This window comes from Rhinopithecus bieti, unplaced genomic scaffold (genome assembly GCF_001698545.2).
Source record: "Rhinopithecus bieti isolate Rb0 unplaced genomic scaffold, ASM169854v2 scaffold_7985, whole genome shotgun sequence".
NCBI classification, from domain to species: Eukaryota; Metazoa; Chordata; class Mammalia; order Primates; family Cercopithecidae; genus Rhinopithecus; species Rhinopithecus bieti.
The window spans coordinates 513,876-537,955 of record NW_016805762.1 but is presented as its reverse complement, the minus strand read 5'-3'; the positions used below and the strand labels follow the sequence as shown (position 1 = coordinate 537,955).

Below are 24,080 nucleotides of genomic sequence, written 5' to 3'. Positions count from 1 at the left end.
ACTATAACACACATGTATCACACAGTCTATATACCCCTCATCAAAACACACCCACATACACATACACACACTCAGCTCCACCACATACGCATACCACACATACATCACATACATACACATGCCACACACCACACACCTGATCACACAACACACATGATGCACACACATGCAGAAATCTCTTCCACGTCCACACACATGACACATACACTCACTACCACACAACATACATGAACTCACACACAGCCCATAAACACAGATGCTAGCAGACACAAATGTGTCTTGCTGTGTCCCCTTGCAAAAGTGTACTCCTCTGGGGACCAGGACTCTCACATTGCAAAGCCTGGAGTTGTGGGGCAGGAAGTACCAATTGAACCAGTAGTCATAGATTTAAGGAGGGTCCCTGCTGCTTCCATTCATTGATTCCTGGACCCATGTACTTTTCCCACTGGGACACAACACCACAAAGGGGCCTCTGACTTAATGCACACACCGCGTCCTGGAGAATGATCCCATCCCCTCTGAGTCAGCATATCAGCTGCCCTTTTCTAGTGAGTTTTCAGGATTCCAAGGCTGGCTGTTTTTGGATGGTGTGACAGGTGATAGAGTGAGTGTGTCCCATGGCTCCACCCCCTCATTTCCTTCACTGTGAATGGGTCCCCTGTTGGATGCTGGATTACTTGAGATGTTGAGACTGTGGATCAGGGATACTGTAAACCCTTGGAAAGTGGTGCCGGCTGAGACTCTGTGGGCAGACAGGGCAAATTCATTTTGAGATTGGTACCCATACCTGTGGACTGCTGACTGTTCCAGGATGGCAGGGACCCAGTGTAAGTGACTTGTCATCAAATGGTCCACTGGGCTCCTTAAGAACTACTGCCATTTCAGGGGCACTAGTTCCAACTAGTGCCAACAGGTTGTGCATTCAAAGGCAGCAGTATCCCGATCAGCCTTGTCAAGTGGAAGCCAGCAGTTTTGGGTCCATACACAGCCTCCATCTCTGTCCCTGTGGCGGTTCCATTCATGTGCTTCTCCTGCAAGCTCAGAGAAAGCTGATAGCAAAGACTGGCTAACAGCAGCTGGCTGCATCATTTTGTCTACTTGATTGTTTAGTACCTCTTCTGTGAGGATTAAAAGTAACACCCATTACTTTCCGTGGGTATTAAAGTGTGGTACAGCAATCTTGACACTTAATGCTCAATGCTATGTGTCCATTGACATGCCTCTTCCCCAGGACTCCCCACCAGTCTTTCTCCCAGGCTTCTGGCCAGCCCAGGAGTCTATATACAGTCGACTCCCTTATCTGTGGTTTTGCTTTCCGTGGTTTCAGTGACTTGCAGTACCGTGCAATAAGATATTTTGAGAGACCATGTTCATACAACTTTTATTACAGTATATTGTGATAATTGCTCTATTTTATTGTTGGTTATAGTTGCTAATCTCTTACTATGCCTAATTTATAAATCCAACTTTATCATATATATATATATATGTAAAGTTTGGTACTATCTGCCATTTCAGGCATCTTCGGAGGTCTTGGAACACATCCCCCAAGGATAAAGGGGACTACTGTCTTCTCAGCTCAGGTCACAAAGTGGGTGGTTAGGTGCACTGCTCACTGCTCACTGCTCTACCCATTGAGAAGTTTCCATTCTCTACTGTCTTTCAAGGCAACCCCCTGAATATGGCTGTAATATGGACTGCGTTCGTTCCAGCCCCTCTTCTTCAGGAGGTTTGTATCGTAAACGGCCTTGAAAGTTAGAGTTAGTGTCTCCCTTCAGAGCAAAGAGCAGGCGTGCTTACTGCCCACTGTAGAAGATTTGGGTTCCCCAAGCTCAGAGTCTTTTCTGTAATGTAGCCCACTGCATGTGCAGGTGTCACCTAGCATTTTTTTGCGTTGCTGTATAGGAATGAGAGCTCAGGGAACTGGTGTAAGAAAATGCTGATACTCCGGCTGCTGTGACTGTGCTGAGTAATAAAGTTCTTTGTCTCTGACCTTAAATCTTCTGCCAGCAGCCATACAACAGTGTCAGGATAACTTGTTAGCTTACAGGCAGGGTAAAATCTTAGACCCTTCACAGATCATAAACCAACCTTGGGCTTTCTCCTCTTTCTTTCTTCAGCTGGTCACGTGGGACACTCATTTGACAAGAGGTAAGAGCTGGGGATAGTGGATGGAATTGTGGAGGGTGACAGGAGGTCTGGGCTCCCTGTTCATGCAACTTCCCCTATGCCTTTGGTTCCACTCATTTCCATCTTACGATAGACTGCTGCTGAGCCTATGTGACCTCATGAATTGGCAGTTTCAAAAGAACCTGGATCGAGTAGAGCGCAGTGGCTCATGCCTGTATTCCCAGCACTTGGGGAAGCTGAGGTGGGCCGATCACCTGAGGTCAGGAGTTCGACACCAACCTGGCCAACATGGTGAAACCCCAACTCTACTAAAAATACAAAAATTAACCAGGCATGGTGGTGCGTGCCTGTAGTCTTAGCTACTTGGGAGGCTGAGGTGGGAGAATCACTTGAACCCGGGAGGCAAAGGTTGCAGTGAGCTGAGATCATGCTGCTATATTCCAGCCTGGGAAACAGAGTGAGTGAGACTCTGTCTCAAAAACAAACAAACAAACAAACAAACAACCCCAGATCATAATGGACAGTCTGTATGCATGGTCACTTGATGTTCCATGGTCCAGCATTCCATGCTCAGAAACATGTGGGGGCTTTCTCAAAAAGCATATAATAATTTTGCTATAGATGGCATAACCTTGTTCCAGAACCCCAGAGGCCTGCATTATTGTTTTCTCATTGGGACTTGCCATAAACTCCACGGTATATCTTTTTTCTAGTATTGGCTGTCCCAACACAATAGGGCTTGCTGGACCTTATGGCCTGAGTGGCAGGGCAGCTTGCCCCACAGCCTGGATCTGCTGCAGAGCCCATTCTTGCTCCTGGGCTTTCTGAAAGCTGGCAGGCTTCTGTGTCACGCAATATTCTTAAGTGTGGTATTGGTAGGTATGAAATGTGCTATCTCCAAAAGAAGCTGAGGAGGCCTATCAGGTGCTGTGCTTCCTTTTATTGTGATAGGGGATTCAAGACATTTGTCTTTTACTTTAGAGATTATATTCTGGAGTCCTAAAGACTTCATGTGGTGGCAGCCTCCTGATTCTTCATATACTTTACCTTCCGCAGGGCATGTGTCTTCCCAAGGCCCCTGGTCTATAGCAACCTCTTATCATCTTGCCCAGTCAGCATGATGTCGTCTTTGTAATGGCTCCATATGCCATTCTGCAGGATGTCCACAAGGTCCAGGTCTCCTGGGACTATATTATGGCAGAGGGTGAGTGACTTTGAAAAGCATCAGAACAAAAACAAATTATAATCAATATCATTTCTTGGTCACCAAATCAATGACCATGTACCATGTACCTGAGGCTTCTTAATATGTTCTGGGAATAAAATCACATCAGGCACTGCAGCTTTGATCAGGATTACTGCTTGACTAAGCCTGCAGTAAGCAATGGTCATTCTTCAGGATCCATCTGATTTCTCAGCTCTATTGAGGGGGCTGTGATAATACTGCAGGTCTCCAGGTATCAGCACCAGCTCAGACCTCGTGTCTGATCATCCTCAAAATATCTGATGAATTTTCTTTCCCCAGTGTGTGTAGTTTATTTAGGAAAGGACTAGAGAACTCATTATAGTTTATGCTTGCCACGGTGTTATAGTGTCATTCTACTTATGGATCCTGCCACCTTTTAGGTAAATGAGGCCCAGGTCTGAAAATCTTCTCAGACCTGGGAAATAGGTGAATGATGATGACTGTTTATTGGAAGGACCACCCTCTGCCTCCTGCTCCTCTGTTCTTGCCTTCTTCTGATTGTGGCAGCATTCTCATTGACTGACCATCTCTGTCGCCCCCCATCTTATGTTCAATCACCTTGATCTTCCAGGGGTACTCTTCTGGTTCTTTTTTTCTTTCTTTTTTTTTTTTTTTGAGACAAGGTCTTGCTCTGTCACCTAGGCTGGAGTACAGTGGTGCAATCTTGACTCACCGCAAACTTTGCCTCCTGGATTCAAGTGATTCTCATGCCTCAGCCTCCCAAGTGGCTGGGGCTACAGGCGCGTGCCACCATGCCCAGCTAATTTTTGTACATTTAGTAGAGACAGGGTTTTGCCATGTTAGCCAGGCTGGTCTTGAACTCCTGACACCAAGTGATCCACCCACCTCAGACTCCCAGAGTGTTGGGATTACAGGCATGAGCCACTGTGCCTGACTGGTATTCTTCTGGTTCTTGATGGCTTATGCTAGCGAATTCTCACAGCTCTGTTGGGATATAATCTCCTTTTTCCTTATGAAACCCAACATATTCCTGACTGGAGTATGCTGAAATTTCATCTTAGTTATTGACCTGGAAGCCAGAATAAGAGATGGGACAATTTCTGAGGGGAGCACCTGTTACCTTGCTGAGGAGGGGATGTTGCTGTATCTTTCTGAATTGGAAAAATCCTAGTTCTTATTCTGGGGGAGCCACCTCTGAAAACTCTGAGGCTTCGGAGGAATCTAGAGCAACAAAGCCCTTGGGACCATCCACCCCGATGGACCCATCCCAGTTTTTAGGGTCTCATGTTTCCCCAACTGGGACCCTGATTTCATAGGAGATCTGAGTTGGTTTAAGCATCACTGGGGCTTTGAAACTGTAACTATCAGATTCCGAGTTGGCAGCTCAGCTGTGTCTGCTCTTCCAGTGCAGGAGAGAAGAGGCTTCCTGTAAACTACCAGGAAGGTCCTCTGACTCCCACTCTTAGCTTTTATCTGTATGTCAACTGCTCTTGGTTTCTCACTATTCCCCTGTAGGCCACTTGTACTACTTAGTAGCAGCCAGCAAACCCCACTGTACGTGTAGCTTATGTGTTCCCCCTATATCTTTCAGATGTCTGAATCATTGCACATGCAAAGCCATTCTCCCCCAGCAGAATGTTTTCTCCCATGAAATCTTAAACAACTGGGCTGCCACTAGGTGCCAGGGAATTACCATACCCCCCACATACCCCTCAAGATGGGCTCCTCCTTGTTGGGGAGGGCCTGAGTAACCCAGTCACAAAGCCTTATCTTTACGACCTGTTTCCTCACATCACTCCTGGTGTGTCCTGTGTCTTTTGAGCAGGGCATGCCAAGACAGGATTGGAGGTGTAAACTATTTGTTGAGGTAGACTAAAAGAATAAGAGAGGAACAGGAGTTGTCAGAGAGTCTTGAGACGGAAATGCCAGTCTGACACCTACTGAAGAAGATACGGAAAGAAGTATTGGATAGGAAGAAAGGAAGGATTGCAATGGACCACAGTGCAGTTTTAGGTAAGTCTTGGCCAGGCAAATGGGAAGACCCAAAGCCATAGTTGCTGTGTAGAGAATTCCACATCAGTCAGGAATGGATGGGTCCAGTACCCCTACCATTCCCTGTCATTGGCTGGAAGCTCTCCAGAGAACCCTATAGTGTATCCAAAGGTGCAGCGGCTGAGGGCTGTCAATCAGCCATGTTCCTCACAGCAGATCCCCTTAAAAGGAGATCTGAGTGACCCACTTCCATGGCCGCTATGGTGATGAAACAACCCCACGTATAGGATTCATGGAGGCAGCCATCAAAGGGAGAGTAAAGCAGAGCCAGCGACTGGGGGCTCTTCAGAAAGGAAGGGGTAGATATCCAGGCAGCAAAAGCTTAGGGTGAGGGTTCCCAGAAACCAACTTTTAACTTAGCTTTCCCCATTCAGCCATAACTTTTTACTCCTTTGCTAAGTTGGAAACAAGTTAAAGAAGGCCCTTTGGGTCCAAAACACATTAAAAAACAAAACACAGAGACACTTGTAACCAAGGCCTGAACCCAACACTGGCAGGTGTGGCAACCACCATGGCATCCAAAGCACCAAGCATGCCGAGAGTGGCAGCCTCGGGGACGTCCCAGGCATGTCAGCTCAGGTCACTCGCTCAGAATGCCATTTCCCTCCAACTTCCAGTGAGTCTCTCCAGTGATGGACAGGAATGTGTGGAGGCAGAATAAGGTAGTGTCACTACCAAGGAAAGATATTGAGGAGGGGGCAGTAACCTGCATAATAATTCTCAGCTTACTTCCCATGGAAGGACCAGATGCCGCTGTGGAAATTAAGTGATTCCTGAGCTAAGACATTATTGCTTCAGGGTGTGCCTAAGCATGAAAGTCCCCTGCATGCATGAATGCAATTCTCTATCTAAATACCCAACTCACTGTCAGGAAAAAATGGGCCCTAGAGAGTTTTTGTGGGTACAAACAATTGTACCCAGCTGACCAACCGACTAAATTCTCCTATTCAAAGACTGGGAGGAAATGAGTACAAATATTGACAGCAGAAAATTTTAGTGGCCTGTGCTCTGTTTCTTGGGCTAGTGGAGACCATTAAGGATTATTCTCCTCTCTGGGCCCACATCTGGCTACTGTGTTTCAAGTTCTAGGTTCATGGGATTTCAAGGTTAGAAAGGACCAGGTAAACCATGCCACCCAATCCAGCATGAGCTGAAATGTTGATGACACTGTCATGGAGAGGTACAGACCTGGTGATGACATCCCATTTGCTTGACTTTCTGCTGACCTGGAAACAACTAAAAGTAGCTATTGGTCCGTGCCCTGGCTCTCATAACTATTTCTTGTCCAAGGTTTTCTGTGTCCAAAAGCCTGTGATTTGAGGTTTTACACATTGTGCATAAGTGTAGTTATCATAATAAATTTGAAATCAAACCCATACCAGCAATCAGCTGGTATACAGCTTAGGAAGTAGCCACACACCAGTTAAATAAAGCAGTCAGGAAGCATATCTTCTGTCAAGTAACTATGCAATTAATTTCAAAGTAAAAAAAAAATTGGATTATCTGTGTCGTGGCTTTCTTCATTAGTGCAGATAATTGGGAGACTTTAGTAGTATATTTCCTTCCTTCTTGAAGAAAATGCTTATAATATAATGATGGGGATCCTTCCCCTTCAGGTTTATACTTGGTGGGAGTTTGTAGGAGCTTACATCTGATATCTTTAGTCTATAGGTAAGGGGTGAAATACCAGAAAAGGAACCATGGTTGCCTGGACCACGGGTTAAAAAAAATCTCAGAAGGCTCATCAGCACACCCCACCACTCCACGTGAACGTGACCTCTGCTGTACTTGGTCATGCGGAGGTTGGAGCCACACGGGGCGTGCTTTCTAGAAGCCAATTGTTAGGGTTGGGCTGGTCAAGTGAGATCTGACAACGGAGTAACAGAATAAATCCAGGCAGGAAAACTCCTGGGGGGCAAGGGCTGAGAGTCAGAAAGAACAGCAAGGAGAGAGGTGAGACCGCATTGCCCTGCCTACTGGCTGGGCTCGGCTCAGGCGTTTCTTAAGTAGGGTCACAAGACCACCTGTGTAAAAATCACCTGGCGCTTATAAAACTGCAGGTGCCTGGGTCCCTGCCACAGACCTATTTACTCAAAATCTGGGGGAGCCAGGCCCAGGAATCTGCATTTTTAAAAGTTCCCTGGGTGATTCTTATGAGAATGAAGATTTCAGACTCACTGCTCCAGGCACATTGTTGCAGGGTCAATCCACATGCCTAGGTGTGAATCATTATCTGGTTGTGACAGGCATGTCACAGAGGGGTCTTCACAGCCCCCACTAGCATTAATATTCACAAAGATCAAATCCAGAATGGATTTAATGAACATGTTCTTAGTGAGAGATGCTGTTCGGGAACTCCAAACCAACAATGGGCAAAATCTCTGAAGGCAGAAAGCCTGAAAATAAGCCACAGTTATGTTTTCAGAACTGGTAAGGGTGGAGCAGCTGTCTTTTCTAGCTGGATTGCTGAATAAGAGCCATGCAAAACAAATACAGTTCCCCAGGGGCGCTGTGCATGATTTATTTCCAGATTTAATGAATGGCCACGTGCCTGGGTTAGTGGAAAATAACCCACAGACTGACTCATCCCTGAAAAGTGCAGTGGAAAAGCCTCTCTCGCTGATGCCATTGAAGGACGCTGACCTGTTTCCACATCCTAATCTCCTGGTAAACCGGGTGACATAGTGGGTGAACGAGGTACGCAGGCTGCCTGCCTTGCCTCTGAGAACACAGTTTCTCGACATCCGCTGAAATGTCTATTGATTTGAGCGTGTAGCTGATGTCAACACTGATTGTCTGAAGAGAGGTTACTCAATATCACAAGGTCATGACAAGAAAAAAACCTAATAATTCACTATCCCTGAACACAAAAGACTGGGCATTGTTTTCTTCCATCTTAACAGTATCTTTCTGTGGCTGCTGAGTGACTCTCCTCCTGTCACTGCCCTTGCTGTGGGATTTAGGTCTCACATTCACTTTTATTTACCTATTTCTCTCCTGGCTTAACTTTTCAGATTCATGTCACAGCAAACACCTGCTTTATATGCTCTGTCCCTGCTGCAGTCTCACCGCACAAAAGGCTGATTTAACTCCTCAACAGAAAGCCCTAATTTCACAAGCCCTGGGACTTCTCTGAATCATATTTTCTGCCCTAAGTTAGGAGCACCATTTCTCCCATGAAATAATGTTTATTGGTGCTTAATTGATTGAATCGGCACCTGCCTCGCAGGTGTACTGTTGGGCTTCATGAATTTGTTGCTGTTTGCAAGGTTCTTGGAGAGACCTGGAGGGAATGTGCTGGAGAAGAGAGCATTCTGGTGACTGTGGGGGGGCGGGCACTGTTGTCAGTATCCGCTGCCGGAGCCCACGCAGCACTTAGAGATGAGTCACACAAAGCACTGCACCTCCCCGGGAAGGGCGGCCACCTCAAGGAGAAGCAGGTAGTTTTTCATAACATAGAGTGGGCTCTATCCTTATCTCTGGCTACTCAAAATTATAAGGTAGACAAAGTTTGTGTTCAGAGCTACCACTCTCTTCATTTTTTGCATGGTATTTGGTCCTTTGATTCATTCATTCTCTCCTGCCCTCCCACACCCCTCCTTCTTCTCCATCCTCTTTCTCCCTCCTTCCCTTGTGTAGGAAAAACATTTCTTGCTTGCACCCTGCTGTCAAAAAGCATAGGATAAACTGATGTATTAATGCATCAAGGAATAAGTGACTAAGAAGGCGAACGTTCCTCAATAGTATGTGTATGATCAGAGGAAATTTTTATTTTATTTTATTTTATTTTTTAATTTTTAAATTTTTTTTGAGACAGAGTCTGCTCTGTTGCCCAGGCTGGAGTGCAGTGGCGCGATCTTGGCTCACTGCAAGCTCCGCCTCCCGGGTTCACACCATTCTCCTGCCTCAGCCTACCGAGTAGCAGGGACTACAGGCACCTGCCACCATGCCCGGCTAATTGTTTGTATTTTTAGTAGAAACAGGGTTTCACCGTGTTAGCCAGGATGGTCTTGATCTCCTGACCCCATGATCTGCCCACCTTGGCCTCCCAAAGTGCTAGGATTACAGGCGTGAGCCACTGCGCCCGGCCGGAAAATTTTAAATCAAAGGAAAAAAACCAATGTGATGGTGGAAATTCAAACACCAGCAAAGAGGTACAGGAGACAGTGGGGGGAAGGAGGCTCTCCATTGTTCCTGAAATTACAAGACTCGTTCACTTCATTCTTGCCTTTTCTTTAAGGTTAATAGAAACCCCTGTTTCTTGGATCACATGTCACAGGTATCAATTTCATTCCACATATTCAGATGTGTCTGAAATATAATTCTTTGTTTCCCTTTCTTTCTTTTTAAGCCTGTATTCCTCTGGGGTTGTAGAAATTCAATTTAAATTAATTTGGCTTCTCTCCCCACCCTCTCCCAGCCCCTTTCCTTGGGGTTGCATTTACATTTGGAGGCTTAGGCAGTGCCAGGTATTGGGAAGGGGACATCTGGTTCCCGGAATCGTTCCCCATCCATGCTGGCCTCCCCGGCGGTGTCCACCTTGCCATCTGGTCTTCAGTTATTGATTCACCAGGTGGCTGTTGAGTCATCCCTGGTTCCTGACCACAGGCTCTTCGCATCCAGCTCTCTCTCTCAGCTACTTCCAGGACTCTCCTGGGCACAAAGGTGTTATCTGTTTCTGCCACACAATTCTGGGCCTCAGAAATCTCCAAGAGACTGTCCAAAAGCCTTCCTCATTTCTTTGCCACTTGTATGAATCATACCAGTACCCCACACTAAGTTGGCACACAAGCATACCGTTATTTTGTGGGATCCTCTTGCTTTCCTGGGCTCCAGCTGGGAACCCAGGAAAGTTCCTTCCTTCTGAAGACAGAACCAACCAAGGTGGGTAAGGAGGGCATCTGTCATTTCTCCCCATGCCTGTGCCAGGTTAAGCTCCTGAAAGGAGGCTCTGGAATGTTTCTTGGGGACCCACCAGCCTCTGAGTTCTTGGGGACCCACCAGCCTCTGAGTTCTTTCTTCTAGCTCCCTTCCTTCCCATGGCCAACCAGTGACTCCTCTTTTCTCTAATTTTTTGCTGTGTTATCTTTCTTTAAGCCAAAGATGTGAAGTGACTGAATAGAGGGATGACCCAAGAGATGGAAGATAAAAGGTGGACAAGAACTGATTTTTAAAAATTTTAATTAATAAATTAATTCATTATTATTATTTTCTGAGACAGGGCTTTACTCTGTCATCCAGGCTGGAATGCAGTGGCACAATCATGGTTCACTGCAGCCTTGTCCTCCTGGGCCCAAGCGAGCCTCCCACTTCAGCCTCCTGAGTAGCTGAGACCACAAGTGCACACTGAAATGCCTGGCTAATTTTTTCTGTTTTTTTTTTCAGAGACAGGATCTCACTATGTTGCCCAGGCTGGTCTCAAACTCCTAGCCTTGGACAGTCCTCTCACCTCAGCCTCCTAAAGCTCTGGGATTGCAGGCATAAGCCACCATGTCTAGTTTTTTTTTTTTTAATTTTATTTTTTGTGGGTACATAGTAGGTGTGTATATTTATGGGTTACATGAGAAATTTTAATGTAGGCATGCAATGCATAATAATCAAGCAATCAATTTTATTTAAAAAAATCCAGCAAACTTAAGAATACTGTGCTAGCCATTGTGAGGGATATAAAGTGTGGTAAAGCATAGGCCCTGCCTATGAGAAACATGCACAGAAATGTAGTGCTAAATGCCAACTCAGAAGTCATGTGAATTCATAAGGAAAGAAAAATCAGTTCAGAATTACCCTCATACTTTACCATTCTTTTCTTTTTTCAGGTTTTTTCTTTTAAAGAATTGGGACTGTTCAGCTGCCAGTGGGAATTTCTTAAAGTGAGAAGCTAAATAGAACACTGGTCAGAGTCTGTATCAACAAATGTTACTATAGCTCAAATCTGTGATTTAACTGGAAATATCAAAGCTTTCCCATGGAATTTACTTACTTTGAGCAGTACTGGATTCAAATGAATTCTAAGACAACGAAAGCATTTGTACACCCCTCCCCTCTTAGAATGGTAGCGTCATTTGCCTTTTTATTATTTATGAGCCTTTATTTCTAATATTAAAAATTTAGAGCAGTAGTCACACAATTTGGGAACTGATGTGGAAGGCAATGGTTGTAGTAGTGAGGGTGGGCAGGGCTGGCTGCTGCTATCATAGTCCAGCATCTCAGTGCCTTAGCACGATGATGCTTATTTTCCACCCACTTCAGTCTTTTTCTTCCCTATAGTCACCTGTGGTCCACCCTCTGCCTTTAAAGCACGGCTGACAGGTTCACCCTGGATATGAACACTAAGTCCACTAATGAGGGTAAGAGAGTGTGCAAAATTGCATCACAGTCTTATAGGCCCAGCTTTGAGGTAATACACATTGTTCCTTCTCATTTTCAGTGGCCAGAACCCAGTCGTATGGCTCATCTAATTGAAGGGAGCTGGGAAATCTCATTGGCTGTGGGTCCTGGAGACAAAGGCCACAGGTTTGATGAGCACATGGCATCATCTTCACTTTATTTGTGAGCAAAATTCTCTAACTGCATAAGGCTCCCAGTGATCAAAGCTTTGCTAGCAAAGAACCAGAATTGTTTCATATCATAAAGATTGCTGGAGTGTCAGGGAGACATGGCGCTTCCCTCTGGCCTCCCTCACTTCCTCGCTCCCTTCCTGATCTCAGTCTGCCCTCCTCAGGAGGATGGATCAGCAAGGCTAGAGCCTGCATCTGCACACGCATGGCAGCCTTGCAGGGTTCTTAGGAAAGCTGAGGCAATAGCAGTCACAGCCGGGCTTCTCCCCCAGGCACTCTCCAGTGCCCGACCTGTGCTGATGATAGCACGTGAGTCATCAGCACTAAAGAATGCCAGCTGCATCACTGGAAATTGGCAGATTCTCAGAACAGCACTGGAGAGAAAGCCGGGTGGCTCTGCTGGGCATGTGGGGTGAAGAAGGAACTAAAACCTTCCGAGCATGCGGACGGAGGGCTGTCTATGCCAGGAAAGTGTTTTGGTCTCTTTTTGTTTTGTTCAAGCCAAGCCCAGCCCCAGGAAAGCATTCACTTCGTTGATTGAAAGGGAATCCTTCTGAGACAGAAAATGTCAACAGTGCTGGTGGGAATTCTGCATCTGCTCTTTCATGTCTAAGTGGTTTTAAGGAAATGGATTAACCTGGTGGTTTCAGATGAAATATTATTTCCTGCCTTCAAATACAACATGTATATATGCAAGGCAGCCTTCTTCTGGAATGAGTCTCAGGACAGAGGGCTGGAACCTCCTCAGCGGCAGTGACATTGATATCCATGGATCAAGTGTGAGGAGCTGGTTGGTTTAGGCAGCCATCTTCTTACATAACATGCCTCAGAAAATGGGAGCCCAAGGAAGGGACCTTTGCCTCAACGAACCAAGCTTATAAAAAAGGAGCGAAGGTCATCAGCTCATGGTCCTGGGAGAAAGGCAGTGCTCACCCAAGAATGGGAGTGGTGGATGGAGAGTGACGGAAAGCTAACCTAGGATTTCAGATGGAGGCATGGTTGAAGTCCTAGGAGGGAAGGATGAGAATCTGAGGCAGAATGTACAAGTGAAGGAACTCTGTTGTGCTTTCAGTTTTACTTCTAGTAAGTTCTAAACCAGTAAGGTGTCAGATTTTCCATTCCAGGGTCTTTCAGCAAAAAAACATGATCTGTCTTCAGTTGATCTCTGTGGAGTTAGGGGGAATGGGGTATATGAAATTTGAAAGTCTCTTCCCTCTGACACTTATATTCGTAAGCTGTACAAATATTAATTCCAACACACTCTTCACTGCTACATATAATTTCACAACCCTTTTATTCACCATAGAGGGTCAGGCTCTTAATTGCAGTATTCACCCCAGAGATGGCAGTAGTACCAGATGCTGGCTCCAGAGATTCATGCTGAGGTGTCTTCCAGAACACTGTAACCAACATTTCTGCTGGAGTCAGGTCAGAGTCCTGAAAACTTTCTTCTGGTAGGATTCTTGATCAGTCTTGCCTGGCTTAGAAAATCAGACAAGAGTCTGGGTCTCAGCTATGAAGTTACAAACAGTTACAGTTGAACATGCACATACTCAAAGTTTACATTTTCCACACACTGTTTCCCTGCCAATCACTTTTTCTGAGGATTTATGTTTCTTTTTTAAAACTATGATTCTTATTATTGTTTGTTTGTTTGTTTTTTGGAGACAAGTTCTCACTCTGTCACCCCAGCTGGAGTACAGTGGTGCAATCTCGGCTCATTGCAGCCTTGCCCTCCCAGGCTCAGGCGATCCTCCCATCTTAGCCTCCCAAAAGTGGCTGGGACCACAGGTGCGTGCCACCACATCCGACTAATTTTTATATTTTTTGCAGAGACAGGGTTTCACCATGTGACCCAGGCTGGTCTCAAACTCCTGGGCTCAAGTGATTGGCCTGCCTGGGCCTCCCAAAGTGCTGGGATTACAGGCGTGAGCCCCAGTGCCCAGCCAGGATTTATATTTCTAAAAAATGTCTAATTGCCAAAAGCACAAGAAACATGCGTTTGATTTCTCACGTAATGATTTGAGTCAGCTTTCTTTTTTTTCAGATTATAAAACTGTGAGATAAGGTCGTTGCATCTCCTGCCCACAGAAAGTCAAAGGGGTCTTTGTCTTTTCATTCTGCCTACCCTCAACAATGATTTATTGTCGAAGACCTACTGCGGACCCAGGATAAATTATACAGAGAAGGAGAGCCTTGTTGCCAAAAAGTATTAAAGATATAGTGATTTGAGATTCTTACCTTCAAAGAAGAGTTGAAGGAATTGAAGAAATGATCTGGAATTATGGATTTGATTTTTGGATGAACACTGAACTATTGTAAGACGTGGTAGAGTTAGTTGACAATCTGAGGCTTTTGTTCTCCCATTCGTACATGAAACTTTAGGTAAAATGTACTAGAAATAAGCCAGATACTATTTCTAGTCCTGAAGTCATCCTGAATGGTGTCTTCAGAATGGATGTCATTCTCAGTGATAATCAGGTGATTTGCTAAGATTAGAAGAGGAAATAAATCAGCTAAGCAAGGCTTATGTCATTCACAAGACACCAAAGTGAATATCAAGAACATTATCAAGGCAGGTGTTCCTATCTACGTATAGTGTTGTAAACCAGTAACAAAAGTAGACTGTATACGTAGTTACCGAGTTGAATATTTAAATGTATCCTTATTTGACTGTGCAATCACACAGCCAAATATATTCAAGGGCAGTTCCTTTTATAAGAAAAAAAAATAAATGAAATGCTCAATGATGACATTAGCTCAATTTTATGTTTGAAAATTTACTTGCACCCAAGTGAGAAAATACAAAATTAAAGTTCTCACTGCAACAACAATGGAACCTACTAACAAGGAGAGGCTGTGCCACACATGCTGGGACTACATGGGATGTGGGTCCTGAAACCTAGACCAGAGAATTGGCTGCAAATTTATTATTGCCCTTCACCTAGAGCTTAAAAACCAAAAAGCTTTCTTTAGGAGTTATGCAAACAGCCTTTATCTTGAGAGTTACACCCAGCAGTACATCTTGGATGGCACCAACTGAAGGGTTTACAGAAAAAAAAGGTACTATTTGTTGAGTGTCCTGGTACTGGCTAGACTCATGTATGAATGTTACCTATGAATAATTTTATCTTTCTTTATCTCCTACCTCTGGCCTACCAAGACAACCCCATCAATTCAAAAAGATGAGATGATGCCTATGCGAGAGTGGGAAAGTGGGACCTCAGGTCCTGTGGCCCTGCTGCCAACCTTGCTTGGTTATTGGAGCCCAGGGGTGACTAGAGAAGCCCCTGACCATGGTGACACTCAATACTTTTCAGTGCCCATGGCTAGAATCCTGATCTATCTCTTTCCTTTATAGCTATCTAGAGCCTTGGGAATGCCTGGCATAGAATTTCCACATCCAAATCAGCCTAGAAAAACACAGGTTCCTCTGTCCTTTCTATAGAAAGTTCTGAGTTCCTCAGTTCAGCTGGAGCTATGGGAACAATACTGGGAACTCTTACTTCCTTTGGGAAACGCCTGTGCAAATCCAGGTATAGGAAAATGGAACTCCGTATAGTGGAACAGAGTTTGAGGGCTGTTCAGTTAGAATTGCCCTGATGTGGCTTAGTCCCTTCCCACTATTTTCTTTTGCACACTGTAGGGATATAGGTGATGAAGAAAACAAGCATTGCCGGTGCCACCTCTGTTACCTACATACGATTTGCTCATGTAATCATTTATTCAACAAATTTTAATGGAAAGTCTATTATTGTGCTGTGCTAGCCTCTTTGAGATACTCAAAAATGATTAAGACATGTGCCATACCCTAAAGTGAGTCATTGTGTCATTTGAGAGATGACACACATACAACTATCTATCACATCAGCTAGAAGTAAAGAGTGGTGCTTAGGGAGAAACCTAAGCACCATGGGTTTCAGATTCGAGGGGAGGCTTCAGAAAGAGAGTGATAGTTGAGCTAAGCCTGGAAAGGGAAGCAGATGACGCTGGGCATGGATAGCTACAAGACACTGGTGACAAGATGACAGTAGATCAAGAGCAAAAGCAGGGCTTTGTTGTTGTTGTTTGGTTTTGTGTTGCAGGTAGTGGGAGGGTGAGGTAGCAGGTAGGAGGTGGGGGAGAGATATGGAGATAATGCCACTGATTCTGGACACGTTGATTTTGAAATTGTAGTTAGGTATCCTGGTAGGACTTTCCTGCAGGCCAAAAACAAAACAAAACAAAACAAAACCACAAAAATAGAAGACAACAGAGTCTTGAGAAATTTTAAACTTGGGATCATACATCTGTACAAAGAGGCCTGTTGTGATATTGGATGTTGCCTAGGAACTGGGGCTAAGCACTACAGTGAAGCAATTAACACTCTAAGCAACAGATACTAATGTCTTTATTACTTGCAGGCAGCCCATATTCCAGCACACAGGGAGAAACTCAGCCTGTTCTCTGCAGAGCTGCTGGGAAAGCTCAGAACTTTGGGGAGACTCTTAGCTAGATTAGAGCAGGAAGGCTGATCTTTGGGAAGGGGATAATATTTGGGGCATTTTGAGGCAGTGTTCCCCATGACTAGAAACTGATTTGTCCCTTTAAACAAGCAAACCAACCAACCAACAAACCTAACCTGCCCTTTCTTCCTGATCCAGAACCGTTTTTGAGGTTGACATAAGTACCCCTTTTCTCCTTTTGCTATCTGGTGGACCCCGTCTTCTCAGAATGATGTAGACACGTGTTCTAGCCCTTCTGTGATTTGTCCACTGCTGTGCTATTATAAGCATTATTGATCACACCATCCATTAGGGCACCATACACCATAAATAATTTATCTCTTCAGGCATGAGCTCCTCTCTGCCACAGATGCCATCAGCAAGAATCCCCTTCAGGAGGTTTGTTCTGAAGGAAAAACAACCGCATTGCAGATATAGTTTGAGCACACAAGGCCCAGGGAGAAATGAAAATAATGACTGAGCAAGCCCTGTGCCTGGAGACTGCATTCTACTGGGGATGTTCTGTCAGAGGCAGAACGGGTCTGCGGGTTTTCAGACCAGCATTCCTCCTACAGAAAGCACGCTGTCTTGACAAATAGGTATACGCCTAGTCTTTCTAGCTGAGGAAGTTTGTTTAGGCGGCATGTCAATAGTTGTTGGACATACTAGAGCAGTTCTAGATGTCATAATTGCTGGGAGCTGGAGGCACAGAGGAAGGGCAGGAACAGGCAGCAAAAGAAATAGCAGACATTGTCTTGTATCTGTATGGACCTTAAAATTCTATTGGCCAAACAAGAAAGCACATATAATCAAAACTGCAAGATCTCTGGCAAGAACAAACAAATGAACAAAAGAAGGCAGGAGGATTTAAGCTCGGATTGCGCCTATAACTTGCTGACAGACTGTATAACAATAACAGTGCTCAGATTTTAGGCTTTAAGATGGTTTGTCAAGGAGGAAGAGCCATATAGCTATATAGACAGGAAGGTAGGGGAGAGGTGGTCATAGGGGAGGAGGATGGGTATGCAAAAGGCTGCAATTGGAAGCTAATGAATCATGGATGCCAGCAAACAGATTTCAGCTGGGGCAGAGATTCCATGATGTAAAGCCGGAGAGTAACAGGTCAGCATTGTGGAAGGGAGCTGTTTTTTATGGCCTTCCCACACAACACTAGAGTCAGGGGAACCTTTCATAGGTAGAGAAGACCTGGGGAAAAATTCACCTTTTCTCCCTTTTTAAATCCTTCTTTCGTGAGCTTCCTGGGACTTCCCTTCTACTGTAGGTTCTTGCAGAGAAAAAACAAACATTAAGCTCACTTATAATACATTTATATGCTAACAGTATTAGTCTGTACTCATGCTGCTAATAAAGACATACCTAAGACTGGGTAGTTTATAAAGGAAAAAGGTTTAATTGACTCACAGTTCCACATGGCTGGGGAGGCCTCACAATGATGGTGGAAGGCGAATGAGGAGCATAGTCACGACTTTCATGGTGGCAGGCAAGAGAGCTTGTGCAGGGGAACTCCCCTTTATAAAACCATCAGATCTTGTGAGACGTGTTCACTATCATGAGAACAGCACAGGAAACACCCACCCCTTGATTCAATTACCTCTCATCGGGTCCCTCCCATGACAAGTGGGAATTAGGGGAGCTACAATTCAAGATGAGATTTGGGTGGGGACACAGTCAAACCATATCAGTACCCCTCTGAGTAAGTTAGGATGGAGACAAGAAAACAGCCCAAGTCAGGTAGTTCAATAAAGAAAATGAATAGGGGAACTAGCTACAAATGGGTTGTGAGAGCTGAAAAGCAAAGAGGAGATGTAGAGGCAAAGATTAGCAATGGCAAGAACTAGAGGCATCAAGGAGATGCACCTTGACCAGTCGGACAACACTGGAGGCCTTGTGTGACCACAGGGGAAAAGTGGACACTGCCAGAGACCCCCAGACAGAGAGAGAGAGGGGTGGCAATACTACCACTTCTTTCTTTCCCCTGTCCTCTAATTCCTGCTAGGACTTCCCCTTGGCCTAACTTAACTGGAAGCCAGCTGGTCAGGACCCCTAGGAAGTGTGTTTGTAGGTATGAGCAGGAGAAGGTGGGGAATGATTGACATTCCCTTGCATAGTATTTGTTGATGATTCTCAAAGAGAAGCAATGTTTGTCTCCAGTAAATAGATTTATAATGGCGGAATTAGGCATGAAGTGAGGCAATATTTGGGAGCAAGTTCTTCTTAGTGACTGCTGTGGTCTGAATGTTTGTGTCCTCCCAAATACATATGTTGAAACCTAGTCCCCAATGTGGTGCAATTAAGAGATGGGGCCTTGGGAGGTGATTAATGGGGTCTGTGCTCTTACACAAGAGGCCCAGGAGATGTTGCTCATCTTTTCCACCAAACGAGGATGCAGCAAGAAGGGGCCATCTATGAAGCAGAGAGTAAGCCCTCACCAGACACCAAATCTGCTGGTGCCTTGATCTTGGACTTCCCAGCTTCCAGAATGGTTGCTTATACATTTCCATTGCCTATAATTACCCAGTCTAAGGTATTTTATTACGGCAGCCTAGTACAGTAACTCTGCAATTAACACTACTCAGTCTTCTGCTGATCTTCTGGTAGAGCGTACTCTGCTAAAATCAGTGTGGTTCTGTAGGTAGGGAGTTGCCCAGATCTTCTTTGAGCAGTCTGAGGTTCCGTCTACCATGATTGCCTAAAGTTTAGCTCAGTGAAGAATCAGCAGTCACTTGTCTTGACCCAAGAATACAAGACCTAGGGTTTCAGTTAAAGCTCAGGAGGTGCTGATCAAAGTCTATGGTTTCTGCTTCTCTGACTCAGTCCTAGAGATGAAGGCTTATGGTCTAGAAAAGTCTACAGCCTCCCTTTCCTTACAAAGATCCTCTGCTGTTGTTTATGAGCCCCTCTTGTTCCTCAGGGATCTTGCACATCCCAGAGGAACAATCTCGGCCTGTCTGAGTCTCTTAGGTTTCATCTGAGTAACAGATTCAACCACATATGAGTTCTATCAAGGCTGGATGGACACTCATGGATACTGGGTCTCTCACAGAAATCCTGTCTCCAAGGAGATGCTATTTTATAACCTTTAGGGGTTGTATGCCTTTACATTAAATATTTCAAAATTATTTCAAATGGTGGTCCTGACAAGAGATGATAATAAGAGGACAGGGAGATTCTAATTTATTTTATCCCAAGAAGCTAATGTTGATGTATATTGCATTGATTTAATATAGTTCACTTAATATGATTGATCAGCCACAGGAAGATGGCCTTTATGAAGACATGGTTCTTACCCTTATGCCAATTTAGTCAGGGCTAAGAAGAGGATGTCAGGTATTTGCTGGTGGTAGAGGCTGTGATAAGTTCAGGACTGTGCAGGCAGATCATTGCTTTCAGAGAGTGGGATATGATGACTGTGCTATTCATCTGTTTAGTGCTATTGCCGCAATTTGCTGGTTCTTAAACAGAGCTTTACAAAATATGCTTGTTGTTAGGCCAGGCTGCTAATTGTGCTAGTAATTAAAAATTGGCAGTGCTGAGATTGGCCCATATTCCCTACCTCAAAACCTTCCAAGTCAGCGTTTGCCTTTCACAATGAGCAAAACACCTGCTCTGTTTCCTCCACTCATTTTCTAGGACCTTCAAATGCCACTCAGTTGATGCTTTCACAGAGCCTGGAAGGATTTCTGGTGTTTCATTCAGAAAGACTGTATGTACACTGGAGAAAGCAGGACTATATATAGCCAGGGCCGAGCAGAGGGTGACCTCCGTGAATGCTCCAAGAAGCCAAGGGCATGACTGCGCTCATGGCCTCAGATCACCCTCCTGCCAAGATTCTTTGATGACACCAAGTTTTGCTAAGATTTTCTGGCTCTGGGAGCCCGTGTGTCGATTCTTGGAGGTTGAGAGCCACGTGGCAGCCTGCAGCTTGCCGGCTTGTCTGTGCATGCACACTCACGCACTCACATCCACTCAGAGTTGATGTGTCATCCTCCTATATTTATCCAGTTGCTGTTTCAGTGGCTCTGAGAAGTGTCTGGAGAAAAGCAAAGCTGCCTCCTCCTGCTATGCAAGCTGTCTGAGCTCCAGAGACAGGCTCTACTGTCTCGTTCTGTGTGTGTGGAGAAGGGGCATGCAGAGCATGGTTCCCAGAGTGCCTGGGTCACTGATGAGATGCCCTATTTTCTCCCCCAGCCAGTCTAGAACTTACAGTTCAGGAGCAGGCAGCTTTGGCACTCTAGCCACAGCCCCAGTGTTTTTGCTTACGCCCAGTTAGGTCCAATCGGGAGGGCCATGATGTGAGTAGAATAAACATCTGGGTGCGGAGTTGGAGATGGCCAGGGCCCTGGGGTAAGAGAAAGTGGGAGCAATGGCTGCAGTAAGGAACGAGTATCTGGAAAGGTATCATTGAGCATAAGAGCTGAAAGGGATCATTGATACCATCTTCCCAAGACAGCTGCTTTAGAGGTGAAGAAACTGAGGCCAAGTAGGTGAAGAGTCACACAGCACCAGTGCTGATCCTGAAGTGATGCACTTTTAATTCCAGAGCAGTGACTTTCCATGACCCTGTGCCCAGCAGGTGGAGCCTCACCTCACAGCTGGCCTTCATCCGGCAAACATCCTGTGGAAGACCCAAAGACAACGTGCTGAAGACCAACCATGAGTCTCTGTCAGGGGAGCCACTGACAGGTGACAGGAAGTGTGCTGGAGAAGTGACTGCACTCAGGTCTCTGGCTTCTGCTGGGTCCCCTTCCGGCATAGCCTTGCCGCCACTCTGTTGCTGAGGCATTGTCACATCCTGCACTCTGGCCACCTCCCAGGCACATCCTTTTACAATCACCACTTTGTACTTTGTGGACTAGCACAGTACCCACAGAATGACTCACTCTAGAAAGATTCAAATAGATATATCCAAATAAATCTGGGATTCTTTGCCATTCCTTAAAGCCTATTGCCTCATGATAACATATGCAAGAGAAAAACAAATACCATTCCAAATTCTTGAAGAATGATTAATATTTTGAAGCTTTCCTTGAACAGGAGTAAAAGAGAGTTACTCAGAAGTGCCTATCCAAACTTGCAACAAATCCACTTTTCCATTTCTGTCTCCTCCAAACCCCACAGCTCATGGCAGCTACTGAAATTTCTCTTCTCTCTTTCAAAATCTCCAGCCTAGGGTGCCTCTCTTGACACTCCCTCCTTCCCTCTCTCTTGCTATCCTTGCCGAGTTCTAGATGTTTTCATTGCCTCCTTAGGAGGCTCCATGCCCTTTCCCATGTAGATCAAGTAAACCTCTCTTTACTTTCTCCCCATACTTTATCTTTTCTATCCATTTCTCTGACCAGCACACCAAAGGCATCCAAAGGCACAGGAATTGGGCCACTGAAACAGTAGTCTTCCCTAAAATATGGTGAAGGGGATGATTGTAAATTCTTATGCTTTATATGTTAAAAAAATCTTCGTCACATGAAAATCCAAATCTGATTGATCTTCAACCAGTTGTACTTGGTTGGGTTGCTCCATTATTGAATTTCTACAGTGCTGGAAGTGATACAATATTAATTAAGGACTCTTTAAAGATGATGCTTCCTTATTTCAAATAGGCTTCTGCTGCCTCTCAGCCAGGGGAAGTACCAGCTTCTCCCCTGGAGAGCACTCTTCTTTTTTTTTCTTTTTTTTTTTTTGAGACAGAATCTTGCTCTGTCGCCCAGGCTGGAGTGCAGTGGCTGGATCTCAGCTCACTGCAAGCTCCGCCTCCTGGGTTCACGCCATTCTCCTGCCTCAGCCTCCTGAGTAGCTGGGACTATAGGCGCCTGCCACCTCGCCCGGCTAGTTTTTTTGTACTTTTAGTAGAGACGGAGTTTCACCGTGTTAGCCAGGATGGTCTCGATCTCCTGACCTCGTGATCTGCCCGTCTCGGCCTCCCAAAGTGCTGGGATTACAGGCTTGAGCCACTGCGCCCGAGGGAGCACTCTTCTTAGGATGTTATGGGTGCATTACCAGCTGCCTGTTGCCAGTGGGATTCGTGTCTCCTTTTTCACAAGGTTCCAGTCAAATCTTAAACAAATTCTGAAAAACAATAAACCCTTCAGGAACTTTCACTGTATGTGCAGTGTGTCTGTAAAGCAGCAACCAGTAGGCATAGAGCATTTGACATAATTTCTTGCATTGTAGGGAACCTTCTTTCTCCCTTGTGCGTTCCTGCTTTGGACCATATGATAGGAGTTTTCATTCTTTTAAAAGCATTGGGAAAAGTAGCTTCGGCCCCCCTCAGCCCTGTTCACTTTTCCCTGAGGGACTAGTCATGATTTAGTTGTCTGGTGAAGTGGGGAGTTTCTCCAGGCTCATGGGAAACTCTGCTCTTCCTGTCCCTTCTTCTTCGGATCTCCCCCCGAGGGCGGGTGTGTTTTGCTCACCTCCTGTCTTGTGGGTGGCAGTCATGATGGGGTTAGGACCCAGCTCTGCTTCCAGGGCCAGGTCTCAAATCCTAGCTCTCACTTTATTCCAGTGTGGAGTCATAGCAGATGCAGATGATGCAGCTGTTTTGCTCTGTGTGTGTGCTCTGTAGAGCCAATCCTTCCTTGGGTGAGATGTACCGAGTTTTAGACCTAGGGAAAAACATTAGAGAGTCTGCCTGTGCCACAGTTAACTCCTACTCTTCAATCCAACTTATCCTTAATAAAACAGGTTTTTAGCCAGGCATGGTAGTGCACACCTGTAGTCCTAACTACTAACTACTTGGGAGGCTGAAGTGGGAGGATCACTTGAACCCAGGAGCTCAAGGCTGCAGTGAGCTATGATTGTGCTGCTGCACTCTAGCCTGGGCAACAGAGTGAGACCCCTATCTCTTAAAAAAAAAAATCAGATTTTTTTAAACCTTCACTTGTCTGATTTCTCCAATTGTTTCTCAGTAGCACTTGTGAAACCATAGTATCTTCATTCAATTAACATAAAGTAATATTCAACTACCAGTGCTGTAAATACCCCTAGGGAGGGAGTACATTAACTCATAACCCCTTATGATGAGTGAACCTATGTCATGCAATTAGCATTATCCAGGCACCTACCATGAATGAGTTTAAAGCCAAGAAAAACAGCAGGATCATCCTAGATGAATTCTTAGGATGCTATCAAGGGTGGAGATGAGGACCCCACACCTCATAATACAACTTACAGTGTATTTTTATCTCAGTGCTTGGCAGACTGGGAAAATGCCCTCTTCCTCCTGGTGAGCCTGGATGTGTGTTGATACCAGCACAGTGGTGTGGAGAAGGGGGTGCCTTGGGGTCAGACTGCTTGAGTTCATCTTTTCTCTACCCCAACCATAAGACTTTGGGCTGCTTACTTAAACTCTTTTGGTCTTCTATTTCTTACCTGGGAAATTGAGATAATACCTAGTAGGATCACTGTGAGGAATAAAATGAAAGAATTGTATAAAGATCTTTGAACAATGCCTGACAAGTAGTCAGTGCTCAGTAAATGTCAGTGATTATTATGAATAGTAAGAAAATATTTTTCTGCCACCTAAAAATTTTCCTTGAGGATGCATCTTTAGAATGTGTCAGTGGGAGGCCGGGCGCGGTGGCTCACACCTGTAATCCCAGCACTTTGGGAGGCCGTGGCGGGCGGATCACG

General features: G+C 45.2%; 1 long non-coding RNA gene across 2 annotated transcripts in view; it reads right to left on the bottom strand.

The window, feature by feature from the left end:
- Positions 1 to 12,722: 12,722 nt before the first annotated feature.
- The window catches only part of LOC108530654 (uncharacterized), a 75,089-nt gene continuing 63,731 nt past the window's right edge, over positions 12,723 to 24,080 (bottom strand). Inside the window, exons 4-7 of one of the 2 annotated variants that reach the window (XR_001885918.1) lie at positions 22,862 to 23,053; positions 17,653 to 17,715; positions 14,188 to 14,435; positions 12,723 to 13,427 (exon numbers count right to left, since the gene is read on the bottom strand). This is a non-coding gene — a long non-coding RNA (uncharacterized LOC108530654). The remainder of the gene's footprint in view (positions 13,428 to 14,187; positions 14,436 to 17,652; positions 17,716 to 22,861; positions 23,054 to 24,080) is intronic. The other variant, XR_001885917.1, reaches the window with a different exon arrangement.